The sequence below is a fragment of the Cuculus canorus genome, chromosome 4, assembly GCF_017976375.1.
Source record: "Cuculus canorus isolate bCucCan1 chromosome 4, bCucCan1.pri, whole genome shotgun sequence".
Taxonomy (NCBI): domain Eukaryota; kingdom Metazoa; phylum Chordata; class Aves; order Cuculiformes; family Cuculidae; genus Cuculus; species Cuculus canorus.
Window position 1 is genome coordinate 28484870 of NC_071404.1, and position 22576 is coordinate 28507445.

General features: G+C 42.4%; 1 protein-coding gene across 5 annotated transcripts in view; it reads right to left on the minus strand.

Annotated features, from left to right (window-relative positions):
* Positions 1–15562, minus strand: part of TEC (tec protein tyrosine kinase) — a 51119-nt gene extending 35557 nt beyond the window's left edge. The window contains exon 1 of one of the 5 annotated variants that reach the window (XM_054064505.1): positions 15409–15562. The gene's annotated coding sequence lies outside the window, so the exon portion shown is untranslated. Of the gene's footprint in view, positions 1–2301; positions 2318–3098; positions 3116–14992; positions 15161–15218; positions 15358–15408 lie in introns of those variants that run through there. The other 4 variants (XM_054064506.1, XM_054064504.1, XM_054064508.1 and 1 more) reach the window with 4 other exon arrangements.
* Positions 15563–22576: the final 7014 nt, after the last annotated feature.

The following is a 22576-nucleotide window of genomic DNA, read 5'->3' on the forward strand; positions in this document are numbered from 1 at the left end:
AAAACTTCAACATGGACAAAACATTCCCATTTCACAATGTCGTTCAGAGAAGCTCAAAAAGCCAAAGCACAACAATATGTTATAAAAGTAAAGATTTTAAATAAAACTAAATGTAAACAAGTTCACTTTTGTGCCTCTCCTTCTGCTTTGCGCCCAAACATATCATTATGTGTTGTGACAGTACATGAAATGACAGCCTTTGCGTTCCAGTCTAGTCTCTTTTCACTCCTTGTTTTGGCTAACTAAGCTCTGGTATCCCACTCTCCTGTCATTTCACACAGCTAGGTGTTGTTGTTCACTGTTTTCAGACTTTTCCTTTCAAGCTACATCTCTGCATATGCTAAAAAAAATTTAGTCTATGGTATACATGGCACCACAAAATAAGACCATGTCTGGATGTATAAGTGAAAGACTATAATAAGATTGGAAGCAATGATTATTATAAATAATCTCATTTTGTTTTAGCTCTTCCTCTGATGCATGTACATGCATATATATTTTTGGTCATCTGTCACATTGCATTCCTGGGAAAAAGGAAGATCTTTTTTTAATTAGTAATTGTTTTGAACGCATTCTTTAATTACTAAAGCTGCCCAATTATGTTTTATTGCCCTTCTGAAAATAAATTTGCGACCTTAAAGGTAATTGCAGAAGGAAGGATACTACCATGAACTGAAAAAACAAACATTGTTCAAAGAATTGAAAGTCAGTATTAACTTCTAGACCAGCATAATGTGCACAAAACTATAAGGGTTCCCACTTCATCCACTCCCACTCAAAACAATCCTTCTCTTCTCTATAGTACAAATTATCTTTTTGCACTTAAGAAAAATATAATTCTTATCCATTTTAGAAATTATCTCAGAGATCCCCAGAGTGCTCCAATACAGAGCACAAGAAGGATTCAAAATTAATTATGATTTCAACTCTCCATACTGATAATGCTACAATATTTCATTTCCCTACCACTTCCTCCTTTGTCACACTAACATTATACAAGAAACAAAACAAAAAGCCCTTTGACAAAATCAGCATTAAAAAAATAAGAACTTCAATAACGTGATTGGCCAATGTCAGTACCTGGCTGCTGCACTGCTATGGAGATCTCTGCAGAATAGAACCAGTTTCTCAGGTCAGAAGATCAGCCTTGGAATCTACATTTGGCCACAGAAACCTGTTTTGTTTGGGTATTTTCCAAGCCAACAGCTCTAGGCACATTTCTGTTTCCATGAATAAGGCTCAGAACAATCGAACCCTCACCTTTCCAAAACTGCAATATTTCATTGAGAGGCACCCTTACCTCTTAATCAAATCCATACATCACTAGTTTTTCTTCAGTATAGTTTTAGAACTTTTCTGCACTTCTCCCTGCCAAATATTCCATTGTTCCCAGATCACCCCTCAGGACATGAAGCTGGTTGCATGACGCATTGTTATCTTGTTCCCAACAGCTGTGGGAGTTTCGAGCTGCCACCCATCTAAACTTTTCACAGCATCTCCTGCCAAGAACCTGCCCTGTTCCCTGCCAACCTTAGTTACATGAAAACAAATATGATCTAATTTGCAGAGACCCTGCATACTCAGAATTACGACTGAAAGCTGAGTACGCAGGTTTTTAGCTTTCTTTAGGGTGGGAAAACATTCTCAATTTTAAGTACCAAAAAGCGCACCTCAACTCTCACTGATCTATCCTCACATTATACAAATACACACCTGCATGGCCATGACCACACACTTTCCTCAAAGCAAACTAAAACAACTGTTAAAGATACATCCACTAAGTCAGTATCGGTCAGAGTATACAAAGTAAGTTTTCATTCGGGGACAGAACTGCTTATGCATGCCGTCTTTCCTGGTTTTCACTTGGGGAAACTGAGGCGTGAAGTAATGAGGTATCCCCAGCAGTTGCGACACCCATGTATCCTCCTGGTTCCATCTCCCAGCTCCTGGACTGCATTTGCTTATTGAAAAAATTAGCCAATGTAAACCAGTCAGTAAGCATGCAAACAGCTGAACAAACTGATGAAAGTTGAGTGGAAGCTCTAGTAAAATTTTAAATAAAGAACTAAAATTGTCAATTTTAAGTACAGAGGTGGTACCCAGTAATTCTGACTCAAATCTGACTCAAACTCTTCTAGAATTTATATATACATAACATTTTTTTTTAATGAATTGACATAGATTTGCTGATCAAGTTTGTGTGTCCCTGCAAACGGCTGCAGTGGAGTAAGTGAACAGGCAGCATCCTGCAGCTCTGGGTAAAAACAGCACAGAAGGAAGAAGAAATGAAGAACTCCTTACCCTGTTTTTTCTGCTGAAGCTGCTGTTGCTTTATCATGAAACTACATACTAAGTTACATGTGAATAGTTACTTAATATAAGTATCCAGCACAGGCTTATTTGAATAATTACTACTCAGTGTAAGCAAGGATTGCAAAATCTGCTTTTGTGTTTCAAACAGTAGAAAAGATTTTTTGCCCCACATCTAATGTTGCAGATTCAAACTCAAAAAAAATAAAAAGCAATTGAATAAAAGATAATTCTTATTAATCCCTATTCAAATGGTAAATTTCACGGAAATAGAAATACAGAAAAATATACTCTAGCATAATATCTGTCATAATTTTAAAATTGGAATTGAGGGGGAAAATACTCTAATTATATATCAAATGTATCATATGCCAGAAAAAGGAGAAGGAGAAAATACTTTTTCCTCTTTTTTTTTTTCTTTCTATTTTTAATAACAGCAGACTGAGAAACTACTTCTATCAAATGCAAGCTGTGGTTTGGTGTTTTTTTTTTTGTTTTTTTCGACCCGACAGAAATGTGATTTGGGGGGCCACTTTTGAATAGATTTCAAAATTATACCCCAAGGTTCGCAAATCCCCAGTTTCTGTTTGGAAGTCAGAGTAACTAGCTAATTTAATGTATAATCAGACCCTGTGAAAAGAAAACTCATATTTGTCTGCTCTAAATTAAGGTTAAAAAGTAAACAGATTAAGGCGTATCTCAGTGCTAATGCTTTGACTAAAGATTCTCCAAGATAACCACATGATGTTGCAAAATATCCTCTGTACAACTGAAAGCTAATCACGTACACGTGCAGGAGGAGCCTTTCGTTGCAACCAGCACGCATTCTCCAAAATTCTTCAGAAACAGGCTCACTATGCTCTACAAAAAACAAATGTTTCCTTTTAGCATTATAACATAGGTACTCAAGAAGTTTCATCACACCAAACTGGACCATCAACTCATCAATTATCACAAATGAGAAGTAGAGCCAAAGTGCCCAGAACACCTTGGGCAGAAACTGAAAGAGCAGGAAAGTGGGTTCTTACCCCTTCCAATGATGCGTTTGGATACAGAAGAAGGATACGTACATGCCTTCACATCATTTGTAAACTCAACCACTGCAGAAAAAACTGACCTCTCCTACCGAGAGACTGTGGTTTTGGGCTCACCAGAAGCCATATGCTGTTCATCAGCATATCTAAATATGCTGTTCATCAGCAGGGTTTACTGCATCCACACAGCTTCCAGGTGAGAGCTTTGCATATTTGGTGGCTTTAGAGCATAGGCAGACCAAACTTTTACAGTAAGATAAACTTACCCCAGCTGGGCCTTCTGACAAAACCTCCTGCAACAGCCACCAAAATCACGTGAGAAAATAAGCTGTATTTGAATTATCACACATTTGATTCAGACAAAGAAAGATTAAAATTAGACAACACAATTTTAAAAAAGAAAAAAAGAAAGAAATGACTTCACTTGCTTTTTGTGAGGGTTGATTTCTGATTTTTGAATGAGGCAAGCAGTACCATCACAGCAATGAATTTAAACAGCTGACTGAGGATGCAATCACTAACGACATACATTGCCTGGTCTGGCACTTGTTGCCATTTCCACGAAGCCTCATCCACACTGTTCTGATAAGGATCTCACTAATATTTTTATGCACTAATATTTTTATGCATTAATATTTTATATTAACCCTGAAAAGGAACACAGCAGATTTTCCTGGATCCAAGCTTAGTTGCTGAGGTTCATTTCTATTTCTAAATACCATCTATGAAAACAGCGAACTTAACTTTCTGCTGACATACAGCAGCTCTTATCAGCTGTGGTGCCATCACCAGGACTTTAAGATGCTGTGAGGAGTTTGTCTGCAGCTGGCCAGATGAGGCAGATCATGAAGGGATTTGCTTTTTCACTTGTGCTGCATAAACGTCTGGTGAAGAATTTGGTTTACTTGCATAAGTATAGCTGGCTCTTAGCTGACAGAGAAGAGGTAAAGAGGTAAAGCATGAACAGAAATAGGTGGCCAGGGTCTGAACCGGGAGGTGGTATGTGATATAGTGATTCTTCTTGTGTAGATATATGTACCTTCAGGAGAAGACAGTTCTCTTTGTTCTGGCAAATATTTTCAAAGTAAGGTTAGAGACAAAAACAGAAGAACTACTTCAAAACCAGTAAGGCATTGATCTAGAGGAACAGAAGCTCAGAGCAAAGTCCATTTACTTCCCTTCTACATAGACCGAGCCATTGGGTGGACACTGGCAAAGCAGAAATGCTGCCTCAGGCTTCTTCATAAAAAACCCTGCTGATAAGACGTGAAGAAATACAGTTAACATCCACTTACTAAAGAAACACACAAAGACCAGATTGGCAAAGGAAACAGGTGAAGCTTGTGCAAAAGACCTTCCTACTTCTCCAGTAGGCTGGAGATTTAGAGGTCTGGAAAATAAATATTCTACTAAATTAGAAGTTCAACCATTAAGTATGAGGTCAATTGCTAATGTACATAAACTGCAAATATAAGAAAAGCAAATTAAGCCTATAGGGAAGAAAAAAGAAAGAAAGGGAGTCAAAAAGTGCCTGAGGCTATCCTTCTCTTTCATTACAGTGAAGAAGTAATTTTAATTCAGTTTCTTCGTAATTTGAATTTATTTTTCCAAATGTTATACAATCTCAGGTGAGCACATGATGTATTACATCACAAGTAAGCTAAATTTATTTCAGTATTCAAGACTTTCTTAACATGGTCTAACTAAAATCCTGTAATACATATAAACTATGACTTGCTTTATGCACAATGAATGACTAATACTTCCTCAGTTACTTCTCTTTCCAAACACTCCAAGATGAACTTTTTCCCCTAAACAACTACTTGTTCTCCGACAATTTAACTCTTTCTGCCAGCATACATGCCAAGTAACTGATATCAATACGATGACACCAACCTCACACTAATTTGCATGTGCTCACAGCCTTGATATGCACCATTGGGCTGACAAACCTCTTAAAGTAGAGAATGGTAGAAATAAGCCACCTATTAACCATCCAAAACCATCTCTTCTCTGGTCTCAAGTCTATTCTTCTGGAGCCAGAACAAATCTCCTACAGTACTATGTCAACACATACACACAACACGCAGTCTTCTCATTCATTACCTGCAACCATCTTAAAAGCTACGAAGGAAACTCAATCAATGTCCGAAGAAAAGCTTTTCTGGCCTGAACATAACTTTGCCAGCAATAAGCAAATCTGAAATACTCCCAAGAGGCTGCCTCTTCTCTACACCAAAGGACTGCCATGGCAAATTGCTGCTGGTACGTCTACATGGTACAGCTGAAGTCACAGAAGTCCTGGCTTGGCTCCTGACAGCAGAAAAGCAGTATCAGCACTACCCTACATTTGCACCATTAAACATTGCTTCTTCTGCAGAATGACTGCTGCACATACAGCCCTGAGCCTAAGTGCAAAGGCACAGCTTGTGGGAAAATGCGTCCAGACCCGTGTACATTGGCTGCCTCCCAATTAAGGACCATGTGATCATGAAAGTAAGCACAAGGCTGGGAAGAGCTGCAAAGAATTCTCAGCATCACAGAAAAATTGCAAAAAAAAAAGTAGTTGGTTATGCTAAAGCACACGGAGGAAAGGGAGGTGATTCAAGACAGCCAGCATGGCTTCACCAAGGGTAAGTCCTGCCTGACCAACATAGTGGCTTTCTGTGATGGGGCGACCACATCAGTGGACATGGTAAAAGGATGGATATAATCTAACTGGACTTCCTTAAAGCCTTTGACACAGTCCCTTACAACATCTTTCTCTCAGGGGTCAGTACTTTTTTAATATTTTCATTGATGATATTGAGAGGGAAATCAAGTTCCCTCAGCAAGTCAATGGAGACAAGATGCAAAAGTGGATGTGTGTGAACTTCATGAGGTTCAACAAGACCAAGTGCAAGGTCCTACATCGGGGTCAGGGCATTTTGCAGTTTCAATAGAGGATGGAGAACAATGTGATTGTGAGTAGCCCTTCAGAGAAGGACTTGGGCTTGCTGACTGATGAGAATCTCAACATGAGTCGGCAACGTGTGCTCGCAGCCCAGGCGGCCAGCCATATCCTGGGCTGCATCAAAAGAAGTGTTGCCAGCAGGTCGAGGGAGGTGATTCTGCTCCTCTATTCCACTCTCGTGAGACCCCACCTGGAGTACTGTGTTCAGAAGGATATGGAACTGTTGGAACGGGTCCAGAGGAGGGCTACAAAGACGATCAGAGGGCTGGAGCATTTCCAGTATGAGGACAGACTAAGAGCATTGGGGTTGTTCAGACTGGAGAAGAAAAGGCTCCAAGGAAACCTTGGAGTGTCTAAAGAAAGTTGGCGAGGGACCTTTTACAAGGGCATGTAGTGATAGGACAAAGGGGAATGGCTTTAAGTTGGAAGGGGGAGATTTAGATTAGACATAAGGAAGAATTTCTTCATGATGAGGGTGGTGAGGTACTAGAACTGGAATAGGTTGGCCAGGGAATTTGTGGATTCCCTCTTCATAGAAGTGCTCAGGGCTAGGCTGGATGGGGCCTTGGTTTACCGGGAGGTGTCTCTGACCACTGCGGGAGCATTGGAACTCATGATCTTTAACATCCCTTTCAACCCAAACACTCTATGATTCTATGACTCTTAGGCATGCAGCCTAAGAAGAGAAGAAAAATGTACTTCTAGATAAGCACTAACTAGGTTAGAATGAAATGATGGCTGCTGTATTGTTTTGCTTTTATAGTAACACCAGTTCAACAGAATCAGATGAGATGGCCCTCAACCAGCTCCAGAATGTGCTGTTACTTTTTCCTGGGTTGTTGGAAGACCGCAGCCTACTCTCTATACTGCTAAAATCATGACCATTCTGGTATCTTATCAAGAATCCACCCTTTTACATCATATTTGTAGAACAGATGTGAGCCAACTTTACGCCTGCTCCATAGGAATAGCAGTTTTGAGAACAGCCCATTGTAGACACAAAACCTACTATTCTCTCTACAAAGAGAATAAGCTTAATAAAATTGCATCCTCTTTTTAGTTAGGCTTTTAGTTGCTTTTCAGCTAGTCTATGAGGAACATCTTAGCAGTAAGCTGCAAATCTGAAGTCCAATACTGAAGTTTCACTGACTTGTTAGGTTGTCCAAGGCAGGAGTTTAAGAAGTTTGTGAGCAGGAGATGAAGTATGACTCCTGCATGCCCTGTAGCCTCCACCAGGAGTAATTCCATCTGTACACCAGTATTACGCTTTTTAACAAAATTAGGCATGCAAAAAACATAGCCCAGGTAACCATATGCTATGTGGAAAGATGCTAGCAATACACACTCAAAACTTGCATAACATGGGTTCTTTTCCATTATAATGACTGTATCATTCAAATCAAATATACCAGAAACCACATTATGTTTAAACACATTCATTAATAGGGCTATTAATAAGAAAAACATGCACTTATAGTAATAATTGGGTTTAAATATAGACAGAAACAAACACCTGCTTGACCGTGAAGAAGCTATATAGTTAAGAAATATTTCAATAATAAACAGGAGAATTTCAGCTGAAGACAAAGCTGGGAAGTTGACTCAGATGATGAACTACTAGCCACAACCCACATGTTGGCATCCATTTTGACTAATGGGTGTATTTCCCCTCAAAGCCTTTATTTTGAGGTAATATTACAAGGCCACTTGATAACCACTACTTTTTTGCACCCACCTGGTGACCAACTAGCCCCAAACCTCTCTCATACAGTGATGATACATCTAAAGTTACAGGTCAAAACTGCCCCCTGTGCATGAGAAAAAAAAAACAAGGCAACAAGTGGGGAACAGGAAATATTGCAAGTTACTGTTGTCAAGTTTCCCCTGCATCCTTTTCACCAGGATACGTCCCCTCTGCTACAAAAAAAGCACAAGAGATTGGACACAGAATGAATGACTGTTTACATTTCAGATCTCGCACCAGTGTTCCCACATCTGGCAATTCAGGGCTCTGCATACCAAAGCAGTGGCATTGGGAAGGTCAGCGTCCTTATCTTCTGATTCCAGACTCTCTTACCCTTTTATGCTGGATAGGTTACAAAGAAAATTTCATGTAAATGAAAGTCAAAATTCCCTTCCCATCATACCACAACCTCGCTTCACTAAGATGGGATGAAACAGCTCTTCATTCAAGAACTACCACTCGATTGAACTCAAAACTGTAGAAGTAATGCTACCAGATAGAATTTTACATTGTCATGCTTTGTGCATGTCTAGCTACCATACTACTTGAAGGACTGTACATAGAGCAGCTTTCATTTTCTTTAATCAGCTAGCAAAGCCTTTCCATTTCTGTGCTGCTCTGTGCTTGAACCACACATATTATGATAGGGATTAAAAATTAAAAAACAGACAGAAACCTCTTTAAGTAAAATCCACACTGCTGGGAACTTTCTGGAAAGACACTAGAAGAGTGAAGCCTGTTGTCCTGAAGTTACTGAGGCAGATCCCCCAGAGTTCTACCCAAAAATTATTTGCAGATTTCTGTTAAACTGGTAACACTTTTACTTGCATTTCATGTGCTTACTAATAGTCTCCACATACAAGATCGAAAATCCAGGCTTTGACCTTGAAGAATTTCTTCTTCACATACAGTGCAGCCTAAGCAAGAAGGAACACCAAAGGACTTTAGTTTCACTCATATCAAAATACAAGTATTAATTCAGGGGAAAAATTCTCACTGAATCTGAATGCAAACACAACCGAGGCAGTGCCGTGGTGTCATGGTTTCCCTTTCCTCTCACTCCTGCAAGGTAGCCAGCATTTCTAGCAAAGTGACTTGTTATCGCTGCTTCCCTTGATATCAGTTCTCAGATGTCAGGGTGTTTCAACCGTTGCAAGCTAAACAGCAAATGAGAGCATTCGTAAGGTGTCAGAAGACATTTATCACCTTAATGAGCAGCATTCAGCTTAAACTCTCTTTGAGACAACATGCAATATAGCCATTAATATTTGATAGTACCTTATTCCACTCTGGTTATTTACAGTGAGGCGTAAGGATATTGTAGAAGGGGCATCACCAAAAGTTGGACTGCCACAAACCAGTCCCATTGAGGTAAAACTTACAAGTAGTAAAGTTAAGAAACTACAAAGATAAGATAAAATAGTCCTCTGTGTATAGTTCTCAGGTTTTATGGGGAGTGCCCACTTCATGCTGGTTTTCAGAGTTAGTTTCAGAAAGAAGAGATTCAGAAAGGCAACTAAACATAATTGAGGAAAATTTGTTACATGGCCATGACTTTATTTTTTAAACAGGCAGCTGTAACCCCCTTCATGTTTTGAGAGAGTGTCTTGGTGGGAAGGGAGAGCCTCTGCAAGGGTGGAGGAGCTGCCTGCAGCCCCTGACAGGGACCACAGCCCTATGGCCAATCTCTGCCCTCACATCTCACAGTTTTTTACCATGTCATTCTCCCAAACTCACCTTCCTTATGGGGAAGGTGACCCTCACAGTTCGTATGACACATCAGTGCTGTAAATATGCCTCCTCTCAACAACGAAACCCGCTTCATTCAAGCACCACTGAGCATGGACAAGAGGTCACCTAAGCTGCAATCCTGGTGCCAGTCTTTGGCACTGGAGTTAGTCCTCACAGCCTACCAAGACAAAGCAAACCAAAAACAGCTGGACCAGCAATGGTCTGAATGAAGCAGTAGTCTAATGGGAAAAGAAAACTATGTGTGGTCATGTAAATAAAGATACCTCATCATGCATTACACGTAAGTGAGCTTCAGTGAAGTTGCACTGGCAGTACTGAACCGGCCACTCCTAACACCTGAGTGTTAGATCTCTTCATGTTAAAAAAGGTTCTTCTAAACATCTTTGATGAATAGTTTAGGTAGCATTTTTATTTCCAAAAGATCCCGAAGTACATTTAAGATACCAGTCTGAAGGATCTCTCACAGGACAGAAAAACCAGTTCATTCAGATCAACTTAGTTTATGTGTTAAGAGCACAACTCCTGAACTAGGTCATGCAACCTGTCGTGGGACAGGCTCCCTCCCTCCTCCTCCCACTGTGGTGCTGGGAATGGCTGTGGTTCACAACTTCAGCTGGGAAGAGATGCCTGTAATTGGGGGGAAGGAGGGACACCACACACATACTTATTCTTTCTGCCAGGATATGGAGCTTGAGCCTGTGATATAGGACATCCTGTAATTCACAGGACAAGCAGCAACCCTGAATACATTAAGAATTGATGTACTGTGGTTATCTCGCCTAGTCTGTAAACTAGTAAAGGGAACCTGATAAAATGGTTTTTGCACAGGGCCCCCTAAGACAGAGTTACAGGGGATACTATGTTCAGCTAAAGCTGAAGGACAATTACCATCTGGGTCTGATGGCGAGTTATGTAGCTACCCTGAATCAGGGGCAGAGGAAGGTATTATTTTGTTTAATAACCCCAGGAATTGGTCACGACAGGGGACAGTGTGCCCTCTGGGAGGGCAAGGTCCCACTGACCTGCCCAGACCTTGGAAGGAAGAACCCCGCTTCCTGTACCACCCAAAGCCTGTTTTTTCTGCCCCACATTCAAGTGGAAACAAGGTCTAGATCTAAAGTATTCTTATGGTTTAATCAGATCACAGCCTGTAACAGGCAGAGGGCTGAGCAAAACACTCCCTGACAGGAAACTCAGTTGTGACCTACTTGAGCATATATGAAGTTATACCCTACATGTGGCAGAGTGGTACTCATTCATACATCCGCTGATAAGAGAAATGTGAATGAGGAAAAGCAGGAGTGCCAAGAAAGTGTTCACCCAGGTTCCACATATCCTGGCACACTGCAGCCTTTCTTTTTTTCCTTTTTCCTGCATTTGCTTAATATTGCATAGGATTTTCACCTTAAGAATTGAAATGGGGCAGCCCAGTTGATGGCCTCCTTTGCCTTGGAAGAGGGGCTGTGAATGCAAATGTGTTTGGCCTTCCCATGCCCAAGAGTCAACTCCCGCAGTCGCCCTTGGCAGACAGGGAACAACTCTTGTATATCAGCCATCATTCCAGCTTGCTTTTCCTGGCAAACCTAACTTGTTTCTCTGTTGCAAGTTCCCAAATCCACCTCTCCGATCCATAGTACCAAGCTGGACCACACAGAGATAGACACAGGCTTTACTGAACTGCCCAGAACAGAGGACAGTCATCCAACTCAGATACATATTTTCAGCAGTGTCGTTTTCCTCCTAAATGTTTGGGTATTATCAAAACCAAAGACTCCTCCTAGGCAATGTCATTCTTGCTAAGAAAGGTAAGCCCTGCCCATGATAGGCATTCCCAGAAGGCTTCTGCTACTCTTCCAGAAATTTCACAATCCCATTTGAACACAGCAGCCACTTCACAGTGTTTCCAAGGAACAGACTTCTCCTTGCTCCACTCCACCTCTGAATCTAGGAAATTGTAAAAACCTACTCCCCTCCCTGCAAAGTATCTCCTATGCTGAGACTCATCTCTCGTGTAAGAAGAAGTCTATCTAGTTTTCAAAGTTTTATCTCACATGGTATTTTCCATGACTCTGAATCACAGCCCATCCAGCTAAACAGGGGTAAAGGATGACTGAGAACTGCCGGAGCAGTAATGGCCACGGGGCAGTGGTCAATCACAAGCCTCCGCTCCTCAGTTCCTCTTCTGCCATGCCAGAGGAAGGGTATACACACCCAGTAGAATGCCAGCTTCCTTCACCTACACACTGCTTTCTTCTGCAACACTTTTTGCTTTAGAAAATACACTTAAAAAACTAGACCTCTGCAGGACAGCAGAATTCCTCTGCCTGAGGGCCAGCAGAGCAAACTGGGGATTTGCCTTTAGAATTAACACCCTCTATTAACAAAAGTACTTTTCTTGAGGCCTAATTGACTATTTGTTCAAATGCAGCAACAACTTCACTGGTTTCTGCAGAGTTGTGCCCCATTATATCAGTGATCTCTCTAACACCTAGTGCTAGCATGAGGGCCCGGCCAGAAGAATTAAGGTAAATCACGCCCATCTCTCTGCAGTGAGAAAAAAGTCTGATGGGCTGCAATCAATGTAATCAGAGTCCTTCCCTTGTTATACATACAGAGGAAGCTATGCGTATCGGCAGGTCATTTAATGAACATCATCATTCCAGAATTTCCACAGTGCAACAACTGACTGATCATTGTTGTTGCTTTTTAGACAACATATTGGTAATTCTGTATGAATAGATGCATCTACAGAATAGTAAAAATATGTGTAGCACAAATCCAAAAATATATGAGAGGTGCCCTTCAGAAGCATGTACGTTCTCTGAAAACCACCACAACCTTCGGCATTTTCCTCCATTCCTCCTTTACTCCACTCTGTCCAAGTGCTATTTTCCACATCTTTTGATTTTTATGCTGGAATTTTCTTATCCTGTTTCTGCAGGAGAGCTGTTGTAGGCTGCTACAGACTTTGGCATACACATGATCCTTCGGCATACACAAACTTGCCTTTTTTTAAAGCACACTTCCAAGTTCAGTAGTGACAAGGTAATAGGTTACTTAAAAGAGTCAAAACAAGCAAAAGCAGGAAAACATCTTAGAGGTCAATGGTTAACAGAGGCTGAAGACATTTTTTCCATGATCTTTGCATTGACAGCAGGAAGTACATAGTTCCATTGTCTAATAAGCAGAAAATGTTGTGTGCATTTGAGATATAAATATTTGTGAAACTTACACCATTCTGCACCTTATCTTGTGTATCCAGTTTATAAGCTAACACACATCAGAGGGAATTAAGTCTAAACCAGGTTGCACCTACATTTCATGGAAAGGAAGACTTTTCTTGATGCTTCCAAGCAATTCTGTAAAATTAACCACTTCCAGTTATTTTAAGTTTAATTACAGGATACAACACTATCACAGCATTTCTGAATACAACGTTGTTTCAGGGCAAGATAAAACAATATGGAGCTGATATTATTTTATCAGTTCTATTTTATTTTTCTCCCTTTTTCACCTTTGTAGGAAGTCAGCCAGGATACTGGATGCATTGCAATGCCAAACCCACAATACTGAGCCCATAGGTAAGAAGTGAAATGTAACATAACTAAGGACATAATACTAGCTGCCTCACAATCAATGGTTTTAAGAGATGTAAAAGATGTAAAAAAATCTGTATTAACATCCAAAAAAAAAAAGTGGTACATAAATTTTGAAGAGCTAATAAAATTAGGTCTGGTAGCTAAGAACTGGAGTTATTTCATGACAGAAGTCTAATTTATACTATGTTTTAACTACATTAACTCAAAATCTTTGGTTTTGATTTTTATACCTGTGAGATTATCACATAAAAAAAGAGAGATGTAATTTCTTTTAAAAAATAAATATGTAAAAGAGAACCTAGAGAAATATGAAGACTGTCAGAGGAGAGTCTAACAACAATGGGCTCTTTCCTATTATAGTGTCCTTATAAATCATAACTACCAGAAGGCTACGAGTAGCACCCCGCCTGAAAACTAATTTCCCATCTACAAGAGCAGCAGTGCCTGTGAAACAAGACCAAGACTCTTCTGCACTGGTGGCATGATCTGAGCAGCACAGCTCGGGTACTGAGGAGAGAGGAGCACGTGCAAAATTATTTGGGGCACTTCCTCACCTATAACAGCAGCCTATTTGTATGGGTCCTGCCCTCTGATGGCCCAAAATACCCTAAACTTTTATATCTCAGCCATAACTAACAACCCATCTTCCAGTCACTGCAGAGTTCTGAAAGAAAACGAATAAATTAAAAGATACACTCTTGGTTATTTGACTCATACAACTATATGAAGTATTTCAGATTAGCCCTTGTTAACACATCTGTCATTCCAAGCAGAATGTTCATGGCCATATCTACACTAAAAGCTCATCGACTCCAACTTACAGGTTCTGGCACAGAAAGGAAACCTGTGGAATGGCACCATGCAAATCTAGTCAGCCACTGCCTGAGCTGCAGGTGTTTAGCATCCTAGCACGAGGCTACACAAAAGCATTCTCTGCTAAGAAAGGATAACCACGCTGTGGAACAGAAAGCAGGGGGATTTATTAAGATGACCGAATTCACACATAACGCCAACCACCTCGAGGCGAGGTGGAACAGTCTTAGTAAAGCACAGTGGTTACATAGATGCAAGGAAAGACTCAGAAACGAAAGTCACACGAACAAGGACACACTCAGCAACTGTTAGCTTTAAAATGAACTTAGCAGCTTGGGTCACAACCCTTTATATTACACAAATCATAGCCATTTTAAACCAAGGTTTGAAATACTGCTTTTGCCATAACTCCTGCTTACAGACCCGTGTGACAACTGGACGTCGAGGAAGGAACACTTCTGCGTTCCAAGTCGCAAACGGCGGCTGCTGCGGGGTGCAGTCTCCGCTGCGCGTCCCTCCCTCCCCGCTGCGCGCCCCTGGACCACGGTGCGAGCTTCTAGCTCCTCGCTGCGCCTCCCTCGGTCCTCCCGTCGCACACCCCAACCCCCGCTGCGCGTTTCTCGCTCCCCGCTGCGCGCCCCTCGGCCCCCGCTGCGCGTTTCTCGCTCCCCGCTGCACGCCCCCGGTCCCCGCCGAGCAGCGCTGCTGCTGCCGACTCGGCTCCCGCGCTCGGGGAAGGAGCCCCCCCGGTCCCTGCCCGGACTGGGCAGCGCCAGCTCTGCCTCACCTGGGTGCCCGGGCCGCCCCGAGGAAGGAGCCCCGGCGCGGGGAAGGCGGAAGGGGGCGGGCGGGCACCGCACTGCCCCGCTCCGGCCCGGGAGCGCGGCGGCGCCTCCCCGCCCCGGGGCAGCAGCGCAGGCTCGGGGGCGGCGGGGAGCCGCGCTGTTCTTAAACAGCCCCGGGAAGGGGCCGGGGGAGCGACTGAGAAAGCCCACTTGGGGCGGGATGCAAACCTCGGTGCGCCCGTGTGCGCGGCACCTGCCGGCCTTGCAGCGCGTGTGACCCGTGCTTTGGCTCGGGGGTTTCTCGTTCCAAACCGCGGTGACGAGCGAGCGCTCACGGGGCTGCAGGGAGGCGGCGGGCACAGCGCTGTCTGTCCCGAACAGACTGTACGCGCTGAGGCTGCTCCTGCATCCCACGCACCTGCTGTACCGGGTGGCCCCAGAGGCTGCGGTGCCTTTCTTCATACGTATCCGTGTGTCACAGTCGCGTTCAGCCACCCCAGAGCTCGGACACTCAGCGCAGCCAGAATAACCGAAGATGGCTTTTTGCACCCATCAGGAGTCTGTGTTGTACTTCAGATTTCAGGATCTGTAGTGAGATGTCACGCAGGCTCTCTTCTTCACCTCCCCCTTTTGCCCAACCTTACCTATAGAAACTGTCAGTCTGCAAAACCTCATCGAGAGAAAGAGAGCTTGTAAAGTTCAGTTGAAATTAATCTCTCATATTCCGAAGCATCGCTCTAGAAGGGAGCAAGCAGGGCCTACGCTGCTTGCAAGTGAATTGTTTTGTTGTGACTAGTATGTAATAGCTGGATCAACACAGATGTCTTTCTGTACAGCTCAGAGGAAATTACTTACCAAGTCTTTGTTTTCACTTAGGGGATTTCCTCCAAATCACACTTTTGGTGCTATGGCCACGTCTCCCATGCCTGTGGCACGACTGCTGAGCCCAGGGAGATACAGAGCTGTATCTCCAGTGCATGGGGCATCTCTGGTATAAACCCACAGGCAGTCTCTGTGCTGTCACTTTATGATGACCAGTCCCACTAGCCCACTCTCATCACCCTCCCTCCACTCTGTCCCCACACGTTTGTGGCAGCACACACTCAGGTGTCTGTGCAGACCTCCTTACCCACTGCCACTGGTGTGCTCAGTTTTGCAAAGCAGGCAACTTCTGGTTCATTTTCCAAGCAACAGCAGCCTCAGCTTGCCCCACAGTCAGCTCCTGATGTAGCAGGAGAAAAGGACTATAAAACTGCACAGTTGTTTAAAGAGGGACTTGTATGAGCTTTGCGCCATGAGGTGCCATTTCTGAGCTCCGTAAAGAAGAGCCGTCTAGCAGAGAGCAGTTACACTACAATGTGACTTGGCCACCAGCAGCTACATTACTCCTAAGACTTCACGCAAAGAGCTACAGCAGCAGCAGCAGCAGAGAGACAGCAAAGCACACCTCCAGGGTCCAAAGCATGTGGCTATGGCTGTACTGAAGGTGTCCTTATGACCATTGATCAGGAGTTAACCACTTTGATGTTGATCAATCAACTAACAGAGCATTTGTGGTAGAGGTGTAAATCACAAGGTTTTTTTGCAAACTGTATGGAGCTTGACAGTTTTCAGTTCTGAAAAATGCTCTCTCCCATCTTTCTGTGTGGCTTCTCAAGGCTTGGTAAGCAGGGCAGTACCATGCGTTTGGATTTCTGCTGCACAGTTATGTTTTCTCATGGCCTGTATGCCTTCACTCTTGTTAAACAGAGCAAGTGTGATTTCAATTCAAGACACACACCAATTCCTGCACAGTGTTTGCAGAATTACTGGGAGAAATAGTTTTCATTTTGCAGTGAAGGTTTTTGTTTCCTTTCTGTACGTCATAAAGATCTAAAAATGCCCAACATCAGGGCTACTGGTATGTCCTGATCAAATGTATTTTAAGAGCAAAAGTAATTTTAAAGTATTAAGCTTCTTTTAGACATCTGTAGAAAATTTACAGCCAGGAGGAGACTGAGCTTTCCATTCAGGGGAATTCTTTGGCTTCTGGATTCAAAAATATCCAGTTCACAGAAGAAGCAGCAAGTTGGAACCAGAATTTTTTTAATTTCCCTAAAATTTTACAGAAATGTTATGTGAACGTGGGGAATGCAAAAAAAAAGAAGGGATGTTTCAGGTCTTTGGTTCTATTTCCGGAAGAGCTTAGTATTACTTGCTGTTTCCATCTTTTGTCTTCTTCCTCTTAGGAGCTCAGGACCCCTGTGGACTGAAGTAGCACAGCATCAATCCCAGCCTTGGCTGCAGGGACAGGCCCACTGGTTGACTGAGCCTTTTCTTTGGTAAACCCTCAGTGAACTTAAATGCCATAATGACCTTGCGCTATTTGGGATTAAAGGCACTCAGCTCCCAGACCAGCTGATTTTGGTCAACTGCGAAAGAAGGAACAGTTGTGAAGAGTTCTTGTGGCAAACTGACCCTCCCTAGGGGAAGTCTCCACTTTAGGAAAGACTGAGGCTTATGAAATTTCAGGCTCACATATGGTGTAAAGTACCAAAGAGAGAAAGAAAAATATACAAGTTCGATCGCAACATTGACAGACACTTTTTTCCAGCAGTTATTCACCTATTCATGCTTCATCATCTCATGGTCCATGTCTACTCTCTCTTTGGAGACAATGTTGTTCTTTGAGCGAGCTCTTGAGTCCAAAAAGCCCCTTCTTGGCAATGTATCTGGCCAGAGACAAACATCTCTACCAGTGCTGTGGTCACAGAATGGCTCTTTCTCTTGTTCCTTTTTGTGCCTGTCAAATCCTGTGCACCCTATCCAGCCGTTCTTCATTTCTCAGAGGCTTCTGTGAATTCAGTGTCTGAGCATTTCCTCTGTTTATTTCTTTTCCCTCACTTGCAGTGAGCAGAAATGACAAACAAGTTTTTCTCATTCTTGAGAGGGAACCTTGTGAATGACAGAAAAATTACGGTTATTCTTCTTTGTCTGGTTTCCATGTCAGTAAATGTGCTTTGTTTCCTTTCTGCAGAGCTTTTTCCCAGTTTTGAGAGATTTTGGGGATTTGAGGGTTTGGTTTTGTTTTTTTCCATTGCACCACTGGAAAGTAACTCTGAATAAGGGAGTGTAATATAGACCTACTATAAATTATTATTCCCTGCAGTCAATAATTTTATCTTGAAGTGGACAGAGGGATCAGGAAATCAGCTGAAAACCACGGGGACAGTATTCAAATAAGGCTTGGTTAGGAAAAGATAAACCTGGGAGCAGGGGAGTCATCGGCATTCTGGCTTGCAAGGTAGACCATGGATTGCTGGCAGACACTTTGAGCATATTTTGGAGAGATTTTGACTAAGGTATGCGGGGCAGAACTCAGTCAGGTACCTCTTCATGCTGTGTTTTTTTGGTCCCACCATTCTTGTTAATATTGGGCACACCAGTCACATTCATGATGATATATAGATCAGTACCATAACACTACCAAATTCCTGCACAAATGTCCATGTTTTGTCTCCTACTTCCCTGTGAGGCAGCTGCTAAATACTCTGTTTTTGAAGCAGTGTTGCAGTATGCCTTTTAAACTAGTAATAAAGTTTTAATTCAAAGTTTAAAAAAAAAATCTTGTGTTTTGACATCCAAGCTCCAATGTTTCTTGAAGTTTTAGTTATCCTCAGAGAACTGACAGGTCCAAGATCATAGCATGACTCTAGTAGCTCATATGACCAGGAGGCTTAATGTTAAAATAGTAAAAAGGCTGAGTATAATAACTGTCAAAGAGTGCAGCAACACACCAGATCATACGCAAATAATTAAAGAAGACCTGGGCCATCCCATTATCAGTCAGAAAAGAGAAATAGAGGACAGACAGGTAAACACAACAGTGGTCCAGGCTTGGACATGAGCAGCATAGGAAGGTATCTGAAAGAGCATCAAAAGAAGTTTGTGTGGAGACATCACGACCAACATAAATATTACACAAGGAAACTCATTGCCAAGTATTTTTAAGGTACCACATAGTAATAAACACACCAGAATAATTCATCAGTTGAATAATACATCCCCCGGAGGACAGCAGAGCAGGGACTCTTAGCCAGGCTTCATCTCACCCTCCAGCCAGGGAGTGGGGCAGTCTGAGGGGCAGCCAAGCTGTACCAGAGCCCAGATCATCAGACAGGGCAGTGAGGATGAGATAGGTGCAAGGTCAAGCTGGGAAGTCACTCCACAGGCCAAGGACAGATCCAATCATTGCCAAGAAGCTCCTGGTGATGGGGCAGGCCCGAAGTCAAATCAACATTAGCCCATGAGTCAGCGCCCACAGCCAGGCAGGGCAGGGCTGTGGAGAGCTGGAGACCAGCGTTGCTGCGGGATTGGGGACCGACAGCCCTGGGGGGATGAAATGGGACCCTGGGCCATGGGCGCGGTGGTGGGAAGCCCTGGGAGGGTGGTCAAGGCCGTTACAGCCTGGTAGTGCCTGACAGAGAGAAGGAAAATGGGCTGTGGCATCGTGAATGCCTTCACCTCTTTCTCCCAGGAAATCCATGTATGCTAGAGTTTAAAAGTCAGAAATACCAAAATGAAGGCCATCTCTGTAATTTCACTTTAGAACCTTTGTGAATGTGCATCCTGATGCAATATTTCGTTACGCAATCACATTTTTCATTATGCAATAACATTGTTTCTTCTGCTTCCTCCTCCACTCATCTTCTTCCTCATTCTAGAACAATAGAGTTTATGAAATTATCTATGCTTCAGTATTTTCCTTTAGATAACTCACAGGCACCCCTATGCTTTTTTTTTTTCTGTATATTTTTTGAAGCTTATTCTGAGGAGACACGTGATGTATTCATGATATTTTCTGTGGCATCTATCACTACAAATTAGTGGAATGGATAATCTCCAGGCTTTAGGAGAGATAGTGTAAAAGAATATGATAAAGCTCTGCAAAATCTTGAATGAGATGGAAATGGAGAACAGGAATCTGCTATTCACTGTCACTTCTGATTCAAGAGCTAGAGGTTCTCCAGTGAAGCCAGTAAGAGATAATTAAGATAAACCAAAAGGAGATGGTTCACTATGTGACAGCCAGAAGATGTGTGAAACTTTTTGTTTTTCAGATGATGTTATAGATGAAGCAGATGTTTTTCAAGAGAGACACCTGGAAGAGGCATCTATTGAGAATCGTTAGACAGACACATCACAGCGAAAGCCTTCTGAGACAGCTCCTTGAGGAATACTTCTATGAAAGTGTCATAAATGCTTGTCCTTTTCTTGCTTTTCCCTAGTCATCCATCTGTGGTCAGCACAGAAGGCAGGATGCTGGGCTAGAAGGATCCTGCCTTTCACAGATACAAATAAATGTGTTTTCACAACAGACCTGTGAGTTATTGCAACAGCATTTATTGCCTGTCCGCAAGCAATCACAGTAACTCAACACGGTCGTCCTAGCACTTTCTCCACCATCAACTAATCTGCACCTTGCACAGATAATTACCTATTTCTCAGTCTACCATAAATGACCATCAGTTTGAACGACTGAACAATCCCTATCCCTCTAGTTCATCTCTGCAGACAGTGTAATTCCTCTACTGCAATAACAATAGGCAGTTTTCTGGCCACAGCGGCTGGATCACAAAGACATTCTGTGCCTTTCTTTATGAAAAAAATGAGACATTTTAATGTGGAGGGGAAAAAAACTCCTTTATTTTCTGAATTCATTATCAACACATTATAGCAAGGAGAAAAGTTGCTTTCAACTTCAGGTCTGGTTAACCTTTTTCTACTGACTCAAAAAACAGGCTCTCCTGCACATCATGGGGTGGACTGCGGTGATGATGGGCTGCATACTGGATTTGACTTCTCTGCATGAGAGCCCTCTGAGCTCTCCTTTTCTAAAAACAGACCACATTCATAAAATACAAAAGTACCTGTTGTCCTCAGAGTTTATCTACACTGTAAAAACCAAGCAAGCAAATTCATACAAATATTCCTGGCTGGAAGAAGACTTAAAAGACAAGCTTCACTTAACTGTCCTCTGGGGACAGCATGTAGCACTAGAAAGCAAAGAAAAGGGACACTGGAGAAGAGAAAACACTAATAAGTATGACCAGCCCTTATTACTGGGGTAAGAACATTGTAGTTGGTATATCATCAGACATGCATCCTTTCTTTGCTATGGCCAGATCAGCTTAAACATAGATCTCTCCCAAGCCATGGAAGGACAGGCGACCCTGCCACTATTGCTTCTTTCCACTGGAGTCCTTCCGAGTCCTTGCAGATTAAGGTCTCTCTGCTTGATGGCCCACAACAGACAAAGCAGAGAAAAAGGCATTGAAAACATTGGCCATGTTCTGGGACAAATTTTAAAGGATCTGAGAAACAAAGAACATTCCTGTAGCACTACCCTACATCTGTAGCAGAGCAGTAAATAAAAACATGGGCTGTTAGCCCAGTTCAAAAGATACTTACCCATTTGCTAGTTAAATATTGTCCATTTTCACAGTCTATAGGATAGCCAAATAGCAAAATAGCAGACAGTACAAACAGAAAAAGAAGAAATCCTGTCTCCTTCAGCCATCCTTAGAGAACCTGCAATGACCTCATTCTTAGCAGCTTTTAGCCCCTTTCTGCTTTCCAGCACACTGCTGACAGCTGAATGACAGCCACTGGATTGTTTCACTGCAGCAAATGTGAGAATGTGTCCTGTCTGTAGCACAGTTTTTAAGAGACATGCACTGAGTGAAGAAACAAAAGCGTCATAGCAACAGGCTGGGAGAGTTCACTCTAAAAACTTTTCTTTCTGGACTAGGTAGCCAGTTCCTCAGGATGGGAGGTTGTGTCTGCATCAGCTGGGATGCTGGGAATGGGGGGTGAGGGGTGGCATCATGGCACTGGCCATGACCTACCACAATGATAACCCTTGTTGATCCAGCTGGGGTTAACTTTACCATGGATTTCAGATGATTTCCATCATGATGAGTTTTTATCCTTTAAGTGTTAGCTGTTGACAGTTGATGCCCAATTTTACTTTGGCATGCAGAGTTACGTCACCTGAGATTTCTGGATTTTCATATCTACAATCTAGGCAGGAGTGACAAAGCAACAAAGGCTATTTCCATGTAGGAAAAAGAAACTAGGGAGATAAATTATCAAATTTTGAGATAATTTGTGTATTTGGAGTAAAATTCACAAGACTCAGCAAGGAACATTAATGCAGTTATTGGTTTAAGGATCAAAAGGTAAAAAGTATGTATATAGACTGAATTAGCCTTCAAAAACACTTGCATACTCCCCTATAAAGCTATTGGATGCATATATTTGCAAAAGGCTTTTCAAAACTTCCTTAATATGTGATGAACCTGTTTGACCATGGCGAATGATATAATCATATAGCCACACATTTGCCAAATCTTTCTTTCCCCTTTCTCTCTGCTATAACACTACAGTGCAACATGCCTTAAAACAGGGAGCTAATTATTAAAAACAGGTTCCTATCTTCAGTACAGTGCAGTGTGATTTGAGTGGTGGCTTAACGTGCTAATGTAACAAAATGACAGGAGGTAATGTGGTATATAAGATGGAAGAGAAAGTAAAGAGTCTTCTTT